Source organism: Geotrypetes seraphini, chromosome 8 (genome assembly GCF_902459505.1).
Source record: "Geotrypetes seraphini chromosome 8, aGeoSer1.1, whole genome shotgun sequence".
Taxonomy (NCBI): Eukaryota; Metazoa; Chordata; class Amphibia; order Gymnophiona; family Dermophiidae; genus Geotrypetes; species Geotrypetes seraphini.
Genome location: NC_047091.1, coordinates 163,158,875 through 163,171,035, shown reverse-complemented (window position 1 = coordinate 163,171,035; position 12,161 = coordinate 163,158,875).

The following is a 12,161-nucleotide window of genomic DNA, read 5'->3' as shown; positions in this document are numbered from 1 at the left end:
CACCGTACTAGGCCAACAATGAAACTAAGAAGTCTCACTAGCTCACATACAGAGACGAAGACTAAATTTCTCAAGAGCCCATAGTCAACCACCAGAACTAATCATGGTTGTTAGACCGTTACCAGGGCTATCATCGAATGTTGTCTTATTTTCTCTGTGAGCCTTTTTGTTGGTTATATAAAATTAATACTTTAATTCTCTCTTTAATTTAAATGCTTGATTTTACATTTTATTTGATTATTATTCTACTAGTTATGCTGTAAACGTGTGGTACTTAGTTCAAGTTCAAGGGCAGACAAACGCCCACACCCGGTTCAGGAGGGGTGCGGGATGCGGCAGTGGGAACTTTTCCAATGGGTGCAACTTAGCAGCTGTCGGGAACCTCTGATCAGGGGCAGAGCAAGGTAAGAGTATCATAGGGATAAGAAGGAGGAGGGAGGATAAAAAAGGAAGGGATGCCTACTGCTGGACAGGGGGAGAAGGAAAGAGATGCTGATGGACAGGGGAGGTGAAGAAAAAGGAACGGAGGACTAATGTTGGACAGAGGGAGAAGGAAAGAGGTGCTGCTGGACAGGGGGGAGGTAAAACAAAGGGAGAAGGGCTGCTGCTGCATAAGGAGAGCAGTGAAGGGGTGGTGGTGGACACAGTGGAGGTAAAAGGAAGGGAAAATGGACAGGGGGAGCAGGCAAGGGGTGGTGATGGACAGCCAAGGAAAAAGAAAGGCAGAAAGAAAGAAAGCGGCTAAGGAGAGAGAGAGAAAAAAAGACAGACACACACACATATGTTCTAGCACCCGTTAATGTAATGGGCTTAAAGACTAGTTCTCTAATAAAGACCTACAGTATGTGTGGGGAATAAACCTTGTTGAGTTGGGCCCTTAATAGTAAACAAGATCTGACTGTGCCACAGATGACTTCTGGCCTCCTAATATTTTAACTACACTGGTTGGCATTTCTTACCTTCTTTTTTGCATCACTTTGAAGTCTTGTGTTCCAATTAAGCATAATTCTATAGCATTAAAAATTGTGTTTAGACTAAGCAAACCAAGACAGAATGTCCCATGGAGGAGAAATTGCACAAATTATCTACTATGTGTAATTTCTTGATTAGCAAATTTTGCTAGTGACACCGAATGCATTTTTCCAAATGAAGGCAGATCTCATCTGTAAATATGAGCTCATTTCACTTGAAAGATGCAAAATAAAATTCCCAAAATTGAAACTGAAATGACTCAGATGTTTAATTATAAGCTTAGATTCACATTGAGATATAAATTTCAACTTACTTTTGTAGCTTTGAAAATTTAAAAGTTGATTCGTTACCTACTGTAGCAATGGACATAATAATGTAATGTAATGTAATGTAATTTATTTCTTATATACCGCTACATCCGTTAGGTTCTAAGCGGTTTACAGAAAATATACATTAAGATTAGAAATAATAACTTTATTCTTCTATACCGCCGTCGTCGTGAGACTTCTAGGCGGTTCACACTGAAGAGAGCTGGTCAGTCAGCGAGTTACAGTATGTTGAAGTCTGGGATACAATATATAGAAACTTACAAAGAGCATATAGAGTCTTACAAAAAGGCAGCAAAAATAATGTTAGACATTTCAGACTTAAAAGCGGGACAGGACATATGTAGTGTTAGGTATAGATACTTTTTTAAACTAAACTAAACTAAACCTTAGGTTTGTATACCGCGCCATGTCCGCAAGCGCAGGGCTCGGCACGGTTTACAGAGTTAAGAGGAAAGGAACTACAATGAAAGGATATAGGAGAGGGACTAAGAAGATAGAGAGGGACAGGATACTAGAGAACGGGAGGTGATTAGATTTTTGAAAAGAGCCAAGTTTTCAAGTGTTTGCGGAAGGATTGGAAGGAGCTTGAATTTCTGAGCGGGGATGAGAGGTTGTTCCAGAGTTCTGTGGTTCTAAAGGGGAGAGACGTTCCAAGTTTTCCTGCGCGTGATATACCTTTTATAGAGGGGAATGATGTTTCAGTTTTTGGGAGGGTCTGGTGGAGTGTGGGTTTGAGGAATTCCAAGAGAGAGATGATAATTCTGTTGAATAAGGCAGTTTTTATGGCTTTTCTAAAGGCATTATATGTCAGTCTTGCTCCATTTATGTAGCTGTCTAACCAGTGTTGTTGTTTGTTTGCTTGGTACATAAAAGTTCTATCCAGCTTGGGTATGCAAATAGGTTGCTGTTTCTGGTTTGTGACTTCCCCCACTTCAGAAGCATTCAGACCAGATTAATAAAGGCCAACCAAAACTGCTTTTTTCAGTTTCAGCTGAACTCGAAACTGCCATCAAAACCCAACGCTCGCAGCTGAAATTCTTCACCCGGTTTCAGCCCAAACTAAAACTGAAAACTCAAGTTTGGTTGGGTGAATATGAACCGGTGAGGGCCGCTGGGGATTTTCAGAACTTGTAGTCTGCATTTCTCTGCTAAACCTAATAGTATCCAAGATATCATATAATCATGTAAATAATAGAACACTTTATTTTATCTCCAAGCAAAATAGCTTCTGTACATATGGATTGCAGCTAATGAAAAGTGCTTTTGTGGTAGCTGACTTTGCTATGACGGCCGATTGTCATAATTTCATAGAGGGGCACCCCTCCCCTGCCATTTTCTCTGCCTTGCTTCCCTTCCCCACCTGCCCCTTCCCTTCCCCTTCGACCAAGTAACCCCTCTGCTCAAGGAATTCCATTGGCTTCCAGTGTATCTCAGAATTCAATTGAAGTGTATTTGTCTTGCATTTAAGATCCTATTTGGCATTTTTGCCATTTTGATTCCTTTAGACTGGAATGTTCATAGATCTCATCTTGCCAGAAGTTCTCAAAAATTAAAACTTACATTTCCCTCTCTCAGTGGTAAAAACAGAACCTTTAAGAGATTTAGGGCTCCTTTTACGAAGGCGTGTTAGCGGTTTAACACATGTAATAGCACATGCTAAACTTCCGGCCATGCTAGACGCTAACGCCAGCATTCAGCTGGTGTTAGTTCTAGCCGCATAGCGCGTGTTTAGTGTGAGCTAATAAGCTGCGTGGGCTAAAACCGCTAACGCATTCTTTTGCTTTTAAATTAACCGAATTCTGGAATGCTTTACCGCTTACATTAAGAAGTTTAGATTCTTTTGCTTTATTCCGGAAAGTTCTGAAAACTTTTTTGTTTGCTAAACATTTTGGAAAATAACTATTTCAGTCTACTTTTCCTTGTCAAGTTTAAGTATTATGTATTACATTATTGTTAACCGAGTCGAGCTCCTCTTGGTTGATGACCCGGTCTATAAAACTATGTTTTAGTTTAGCTTTTAGTTTACCTCTTTAACGTTCCCAGTGCGAGCAGCATCCCCAATTTGCTGCCCATGTCGGCTGTCAGTTCTCGCTCTGATGTCACTTCCTAGCCGCGGGTCCAGGAAGTGACATCAGAGGAGGAGCTGAAGCTGGTGCGACAGCAGGTTGGGGTTTCTGTTTGCACCAGGAACATTAAAGACATACAGGGGAAGAGAAAGGGCAGGGAAGGAGCGGGGGTGGGGGAGGTTGGGGTTAGAGAAAAGGACGGGTGCCAGTGCCCCCACTAAGACCGCCCCCCTTACTACGCCTGTAGGGATGATGCTGCACACAGAATTTGAGTTGGGAGGATGCATGGATTGTAACCTTTAGAATGTACTCAGACATCACATGAGATTGTAACCTTTAGAATCATTATATATGTAAACAAGGGATTTCCTTGATGTAATTCAGCAAAGAAACCCAATAAAAGGATGCAAGACTTTCCAAAGGGACGTCTCCTCCCAACTCGAATTCTGTGTGCAGTATCATCCCTACATACGCCACTGATCATCCCTAATTTACAGGCTTAAATTCATGCTAAAATTTTGTATCAAAAGCATTTATTTGAAGCATTCTATTTCCAATTACCTTACCTCACCTGTTGGTCTAGTGGTGTAATAATAATAATAATAATAATTTTATTCTTATATACCGCCATAGAAGTTCGAGGCGGTTTAAGGGTAGGAGCAATGCTCCAGTTGCAGCAGCCATTTTGAGAGCTGGAATGGGCAGGATTAACTGGGAATCACTCCTGCCCCAACTACAGGGCTTGTAAGATAGTTAAAAGGGTCTATAGGTGGGGGGTACTTAGGGTCTGAGAGGAGGAGGAACTGCTGTTTGGAGGGGAAGGAAGGAGACGAGGCAAAGCAAAAATTCTCAGCTTCCTCGGAAAACACGTGGGCCCTGATTCTAATAGCGGCACAGTAAGTTAGGTGATGGTAGGCGCCCTGACGCCACCTAACTTTTTAAATTGGTTCAATCGGTGCAGTAGTTGACTGTGTTGATTAAAAGCCAATAAAATGCAATTAAAAAATGGAGGTGCCCACAAGCGCCTTCAAAAAAGGCGCCGTTCTAGGCACGGTTAACGCCAGAAGTGGACTTAAGCACCATTAGGCACCTCTGTAGACGTGATTCTCGTTACAGGTAGGGGCCAGAAATATAGGCTTTTAAAAATCTGGTCTGCATTTCCAACGCCTACCTTTCACACAGCTCTGATTCTCCAAACAGCACCGTGGCGGGATTGACACGTGATCGGCACTGCTTTTGTAAGCGGCCACTGATGCAGTCACCGTTTGGAGAATCTGACCCATAGTCATTTTTTAAAACATGGCCCAGAATTAAAATAACCTTTCAGCTGAAACTGGGCAGAAACTGAAACAAAAAAATAAAAAATAAAGAAAGACACTGCTCTTTTTAGAGTTGGGGAAAAAAATCTAGAATTTTTCCGGACACTTTTTTCACTCCACATTCACCAAAGGTTCATCTAGTCCAATATTCTGTTTTCACATTGGCCAATCAAGATCACAGGTACTTGGCAGAAATAGTAGTAACATATCTAACAGCAGATCAGTAATTTCATGGAGTTTATACCATCCAGGCCAGGTGATTTATCACTCTTTAACCGAGTTCACCAAGATTTCTTTCTGCTCCTCCACATCATCACCCTTGAAAATCATTCATGATTTCTTGAAAACTCTCCAGTCTAGAGAATGACATGGGACAAATTTTTCCCCATCCCCGCGGGAACTCATTTTCCCGTTCCATCCCCGTGAGTTATTTTCCTGTCCCTGCCCCATTCCTGCAAGCTCTGTCCTCAACTGCACAGACCTCAAACACTTTACAATCATAAGTGTTCGAGGGTTGTGCGATTAAGGCAGAGCTTACAGGAATGAGGCAGGGATGGGGACAGTGACAAAACCCGCAGGGATGAGATGGGGAAATTGAGTTCCTACGGGGACAGGGACAAATTTGTCCCTGTGTCATTCTATACTCCAGTCTTCCAAAGTTCCTTCCTTTAACTTAAACAAAGTGGCAATGTGCTTATGTTAAAACTGAACTGAACACTTTACTAACATTACTCAGAAAGAGAAAGTACATACTAGTGTTTTGCTTACAATAAATTAAAACATCCTTTTATTAAATGGCATTTTAAAAAATGGGCTAAACATGTTTAATATGGGACATTCCACTGCACTTGCCCCTAAATACATAACTGACCTTTTCTCCTTCTCTGCCAACAGACACAAGAGAAGCTCTCATTCCTACTTCATTTCCCCCCCAGTTAGAGGTTGTAAACTGAAAAAAACACCATGAACACCTTCTTTCACATCAAGCAGCATTGTGGGGTGAAGACCTAGATCAACTGCTTTCGCCCACTACTTATGAGGAATTCAGAAAACGTCTAAAAACTCAACTGTTCCTAAAGTATCTAGACAACTGACCCACTCATCTTCTTTCTCCTCCATAGTGATTCCTCTGTCCTATTAATCTCTTTCTCCTCAACAACGCATTTCCGGTCCTATTAACTCTCCTCTTCCCCCCTCTTAAATTCATTCAATTTGTACCTCGTTTAATCTATTGTAAACCGCATAGAACTTAAAACGGTATTGCGGTATATAAGCTGTTATTATTATTATTATTAATGCTGCCATAAAAAAGGATTGTTGGTTTGTTTGTTTTTGTAGGTTCTGCACATTTTTCCATTAGTATACAAGACCTGTAAAAAAAATAAATAAATTATATATATATAAGAGATAATAAGTGCTCCTATATATATATATGGGAGCACTTATTATCTCTTATTTAGGAGGAGCTCATTGCTCTTGTGTTAAATCTGTGCTAACTAGTTAACACACCTACCACCCTCCCCCCACCTTTACAAAACTGTAGCGCAGTATTTAGTGCCGGCCATGGCGGTAACAGCTCTGACACTCATAGGAATTGCACTAAAAAACGCACTATGGTTTTATAAAAGGGGGGACTAATCAAAGCTCACCAGCTGGTTAATGCAGATGCACCCATCCCCCGCCCATGGCACGTTCCCTTCCCAAAAAATAATTTTAAAAATTGATTAGAATGTGCATACCATGCAGAAAATGCAAAATTATTGCAAAACACATTAATGCATTTTGCAGTAAGCGTTCTTACATGTTAAGCACATGTAGCATACGAACTGTTGTTATTATCATTAAGGTTCCCATTATCAGATGTACACTGCTATACCCTGTAATTCGCTGTATGTACAGTTTCTCTTTATTGTAAACTGCCTAGAAGTCGCAAGATTGTTGGCGGTATATAAGAATAAAGTTATTATTATTATTATTATTCAAGCTTAAAGGACCCTTAAATGCAGTAGAATAAACAGCAGTCATTCATTCATTATTTATATATTTATGAAATTTCTATCATGCGTAATCCAAAGTTCTTAGTGGGTTACAACAGAACATCCATAATAAAGTAGCAGACTGTAATTATAGTTCCAATGCATGTAGGGCTCCTTTTATCAAACCACAGTCGAGTTTTTTACCATGGGCTGGCGAGGTAAATGTTTTAACGCTATTAGCATTAAAGCATTTACCTCTGGAAAGATGTTTATTTGCTGACCACAAAACAAGGCATTCTTATTTATAAAATACTAGTGTTTAAGCCCGTTACATTAACGGGTGCTAGAATAAAGCAGCATTTCCCACCCTTCCCTGTGCAACAGCAGCATTTCCTGGCCTTCCCTGTCCAGAAACAGCATTTCCCCCCACACACACACACTTCCCTGTGCAAAAGCAGCATTTCCCGCCGCCCCCTTCCCAGCCGCCGCATTTAAATTGAGAGAAAAGCGCTGCACCGCGCTACCGCTGGCTTCGGCGTCTTCTATCCACTATGGCCAACCCTAGCGGAAACAGGAAGTAGTCAGAGAGGGCGAGCCATAGTGGGCAGAAGACGGCAAAGCCAGTGTTAGCGCGGTGCAGCACTTTTCTCAATTTAAACGCGGGTGAGCCGGCGAGAAGGAGGAGGCTTTGGCGGTGGTGGTTTTGGCGGTGAGTGAGGGCGGGAGCGGGGAGTCGCTGGCTGTGCTTTCCCGATCTGGCTGCCGCATACGCACTCTGACCACGGACCTACGGATCACAGATCACGCAGGTTTGAGTGCGCATGCGCGGCTAGCGTTTTATTATATAGGATAATTTAAGGATGTCTTGCTTTTCTATCTCAGTTTTGAAGGTGACCAATAACATTGCTCTTTTGGCTATAAAATCTTTTGATGATTCCAGGAATTGAGAAATATTTAAACTGTTTGGAGACACTAACTGATCCTTTCCCCCCTCTTCTGAAGTCATTTTTAATCCACTGGGTATATAGTAGAGGTTATCCGGAAAAAAGATTCTATTTTAGAATAGGAAAGTACATCCTTCAAATACATTTTTAGTAATTCCAGAGGAGAAAGATAATGAGATATTTGAAAATTCAGAAATCTGAGGTTCCAGATGTCTCTAAGCAAACGCAACACAGGAGGAAACAGTTCCTACAACTCAAGACTCGAGTCCTGGGTGTGGGGGCCTCTTTTTTCCTAAAATTCCCATGTAAAAGTTTGGTGATGTATCAAAATGTTAGATATATTTTTGTTGATCCAGTTCATTTGGAAAATTTCCTTCAAGATAAAATTAAAGTAGATAATTTGCCTGTAACTAATGCAAAGGGTGAGGTTGAGTGAAAATAGAAGCTTTTTGTTATTGCCTGACTTAAAGTTTAATGAATAATTGTTTTCCTATTAATTTTCTTTACCTTTTGGTGACTTCATCAGGATAAGCAGCCCTCATATAATGTGGACTAGATAAAGATTTTGTTTTTAGTTTGAAGCATTTACCTTGAATTGTTTTTTGTTTCATGGAATTGTTATGTTCTGTTACAAATGAATAAATTTATAAATTTAAAAAAAAAGCATTTACCTTGCTGGCCCATGGTAGAAAACTCTACCCCAGTTTGATAAAAGGGGGTCATACAGAAGAACATAACGCCCCCCCCCCCATCCAATTCTGGATTGAAAGCTGGTAAAAGAAACCAAGAATGAGTTTTTTCCCAAATAATACTAGATGCAGGGACATTAGTAGAGCGCTTGTAGGGTCATAATGCCAACACTGGTATGATATTTTGTTAGCTGGCTGGTAGGCAAGCAGGAAAGAAACGGGCAGTTATCTACTGATCTGGAATTCTAATCTCTGATAAAAATTAGAAAGAGGTGTCCTGTAAGCATTACTACAGCCTCGGCTCTTCAAAATTCCTGAGCTGCATAAACGATCAAATAAACGGAGACATTTGCCTTACAGTGTATTTTATTTTTATTTTTTCAAGGCTGCAAAAAATTTCTGGGTCAGCTTGTGAGATATTCAGCTCTGTGTCCCTTGGAGAGAGACTTTTGTGCATAATTGTTTTTTTACATCTCTAAATTCAGCAGAACTGCAACTTGTTAGAGGAGATGGTGTCTGTTTTTCTTGCTCTATTATTGATCCCAGGAGCTTGGATGCACCTCATAGAAACATAGAAACAGAGAATATGACGGCAGAAAAGAGCCTACGGCCCAACAAGTCTGCCCACTCAAATAACCCTCCCCTCTAAGTTCCTCTTTGAAGTGAGCCCACGTGTTGATCCCATTTGATCTTAAAATCAGTCACGTTACTGGCCTCAACTACCTGAAGTGGAAGATTATTCCAACGGTCGACCACTCTTTCGGTGAAGAAGTACTTCCTAGTGTCACCATGGAATCTCCCTCCCCTGATTTTCAGCGGATGCCCCCTTGTCGCCGTAGGGCCTGTAAGGAAGAAGATATCTTCTTCCACCTCAATGCGGCCATTGACGTATTTGAACGTCTCTATCATGTCACCCCTCTCTCTGCGTTCCTCGAGAGAGTAAAGGTGCAACCTACCTAGTCGTTCTTCATAAGGGACATCCTTGAGCCCTGAGACCATCTTGGTGGCCAATCGTTGAACCGATTCCATTCTTAGCACATCCTTCCGATAGTGTGGCCTCTAAAACTGTACACAGTACTCCAGATGTACTTCCTCGGATGGGAAAGAATGTCCTACCCTACTAATAATCTAATCTCTGGAATTCAGCAGATCATATTGTAAAACTGCTTTCCCTTCTCCGCCCCCCCCCAACTTAGTATTCAATAGCAGTGCTTTGGTGTTATGTTAATGTATGATATGAGATGCTAATACCTTTTTTGCATTTTCCAATCCCATTGATGTTGGGCAAATCTCCAAAAAATCCATTTTGCTTTTTATTTTTTTTTTTTTGCAAAGCCATTTGTGACCTGCTCATATAACTATTGGAGAAAAGTGTTAATCTTCTCCTGATCTTTTCTCATGTGGCAGAGGCTGGATGGAAGTGTAGTATGCTGGAGGCTGTGAAGTAGTATAAATTAATTTACATTTACCTTCAGGAATAAGAAGGCAAGATTTTACTGCACAATTAGAGAATGACACGGGGACACATTTTTCGCCATCCCTGCAACAACTCAATCTCCCCGTCCCATCCCCATGAGTTTTGTCGCTGTCCCTGTCCCATTCCTGTAAGCTCTGCCTTAACCACACAAGCCTCAAACACATGATTTTAAAGTGTTTGAGGCTTGTGCAGATGAGGACAGAACTTGCAGGAATGGGACAGGGACAGGAAAAGAACTCGTTGGGATGGGATGGGAAAATGAGTTTCTTTGGGGACGAGAACAAATTTGTCCCTGTGTCATTCTCTACTTTGGAGAACAGTACAGAAAAATGAATAAATAAATAGTGTGAAAAGTTTCAGCCTCTGATAACCAAAGCTGGTATTGTGACATCATAAAATCTCATTCCACCAATGCCTAAGAGCCAACCTGATCAGTGATGTCACAATGGCTTGATTGTCCTAGACTTGGCTCACTTTTACTACATTTTGATTTCTAGAGTGGTGCAGTGTAGAGAATGACACAGGGACAAATTTGTCCCCATCCCCGCAGGAACTTAATTTCCCCGTCCCGTCCCCGCGAGTTTTGTTGCGGTCCCTGCCCCATTCCCGTAAGCTCTGCCTTAACCGCACAAGCCTCGAACCCTTATGATTTGAAAGTGTTTGAGGCTTGTGCACATGAAGACGGAGCTTAGGCATTGGTGGAATGAGGCATTATGACATCACAATCTGAGCTCTAGAATGCTGCTCCTTATGATTTTAAAATGTTTGAGGCTTGTGCAGATGAGGACGGAGCTTAGGCATTGGTGGAATGAGGCATTATGACATCACAATCTCAGCTCTAGAATGTTGCTCCTTATGATTTTAAAATGTTTGAGGCTTGTGCAGATGAGGACGGAGCTTAGGCATTGGTGGAATGAGGCATTATGACATCACAATCTGAGCTCTAGAATGCTGCTCCTTATGATTTTAAAATGTTTGAGGCTTGTGCAGATGAGGACGGAGCTTAGGCATTGGTGGAATGAGGCATTATGACATCACAATCTCAGCTCTAGAATGTTGCTCCTTATGATTTTAAAATGTTTGAGGCTTGTGCAGATGAGGACGGAGCTTAGGCATTGGTGGAATGAGGCATTATGACATCACAATCTGAGCTCTAGAATGCTGCTACTTATGATTTTAAAATGTTTGAGGCTTGTGCAGATGAGGACGGAGCTTAGGCATTGGTGGAATGAGGCATTATGACATCACAATCTGAGCTCTAGAATGTTGCTCCTTATGATTTTAAAGTGTTTAATGCTTGTGCAGATGAGGACAGACCTTGCAGGAATGGGGCAGGGACAGGGAAAGAACCCACAGGGATGGGGAAAATTTTGTCCCTGTGTCATTCTCTATGCACAATTTATCATAAGCAATTTAACACACCTTTATTTTCATCTATATACCATCAGGCAAGCAGAGAAAATTTAGGCAGATGACATGTCATCTGCTTAATATTCATGCCTCTAAAAATATTACCTAATGCATTTAGGCCCCCTGTTATCAAGCTGTGTTAGGGGTTTTTATCACTGGCTGCTGCAGTAAAAGGTTCGACGCTTTTAAGAATTCTCTAAGGGCTCCTTTTACTAAGGCGCGCTAGGGCTTTAACGCGCTACATTGCCCCGCACGCTAGACCTTAACGTCAACATTGAGCTAGCGTTAGTTCTAGAAGCGTAGCGTGCGGTAATTTCCTGCGGGCGCTAAAATCACTAGCACACCTTAGTAAAAGGAGCCCTAAATGTCGGAGCTTTTACCCTAACGCGACTTGATAAAAGGGGGCTTTAACCTGGTGGTTTATCAGACCAAGAAAAGTCATATAATAGTCATCTTTCTAGTTGTTGAGTGAAATTTGTAAGCTGTGGAGTGCAACAGCTTTTTTTTAGAGTCTCTCCAACTCTACCCAAGTGGAGAAACTGTTGGACGTTTTGTGCAAGACGTCCACAAACCCAGTAGGAAAAATGTCCATTTTCAAAGCTGCCAAACGTCTGTCTTTTTTATTTTTGAAAATGAGCTAGGTATAGCTTAGGACGTCTACCTTTTTGCCCATTTTCAAAAATAAAAACGCTCACTGAAAAACGTACAAAAGCAAGTTTTGTAGACGTACCCACCAACTACCTTGTCCGATCGCGACAAAAGAATCCCCATCAGCTGAGCTGGTTTTGGGGATTCCTGGCGGCTCAACTGATGTGGATTTCCCCTGCCAGGATCGGCTGAGCTACAGAGTCCTACACCCCTCCCCTTGACATCCCCGATGTCCCCTGACATCTCCGACATCTCTGCCCCCCCTACATACTCCCAACATTCCTGGGCCCCCCTCCCACATTCCCAACACCTCCTCCCCCGTACCTTCGGA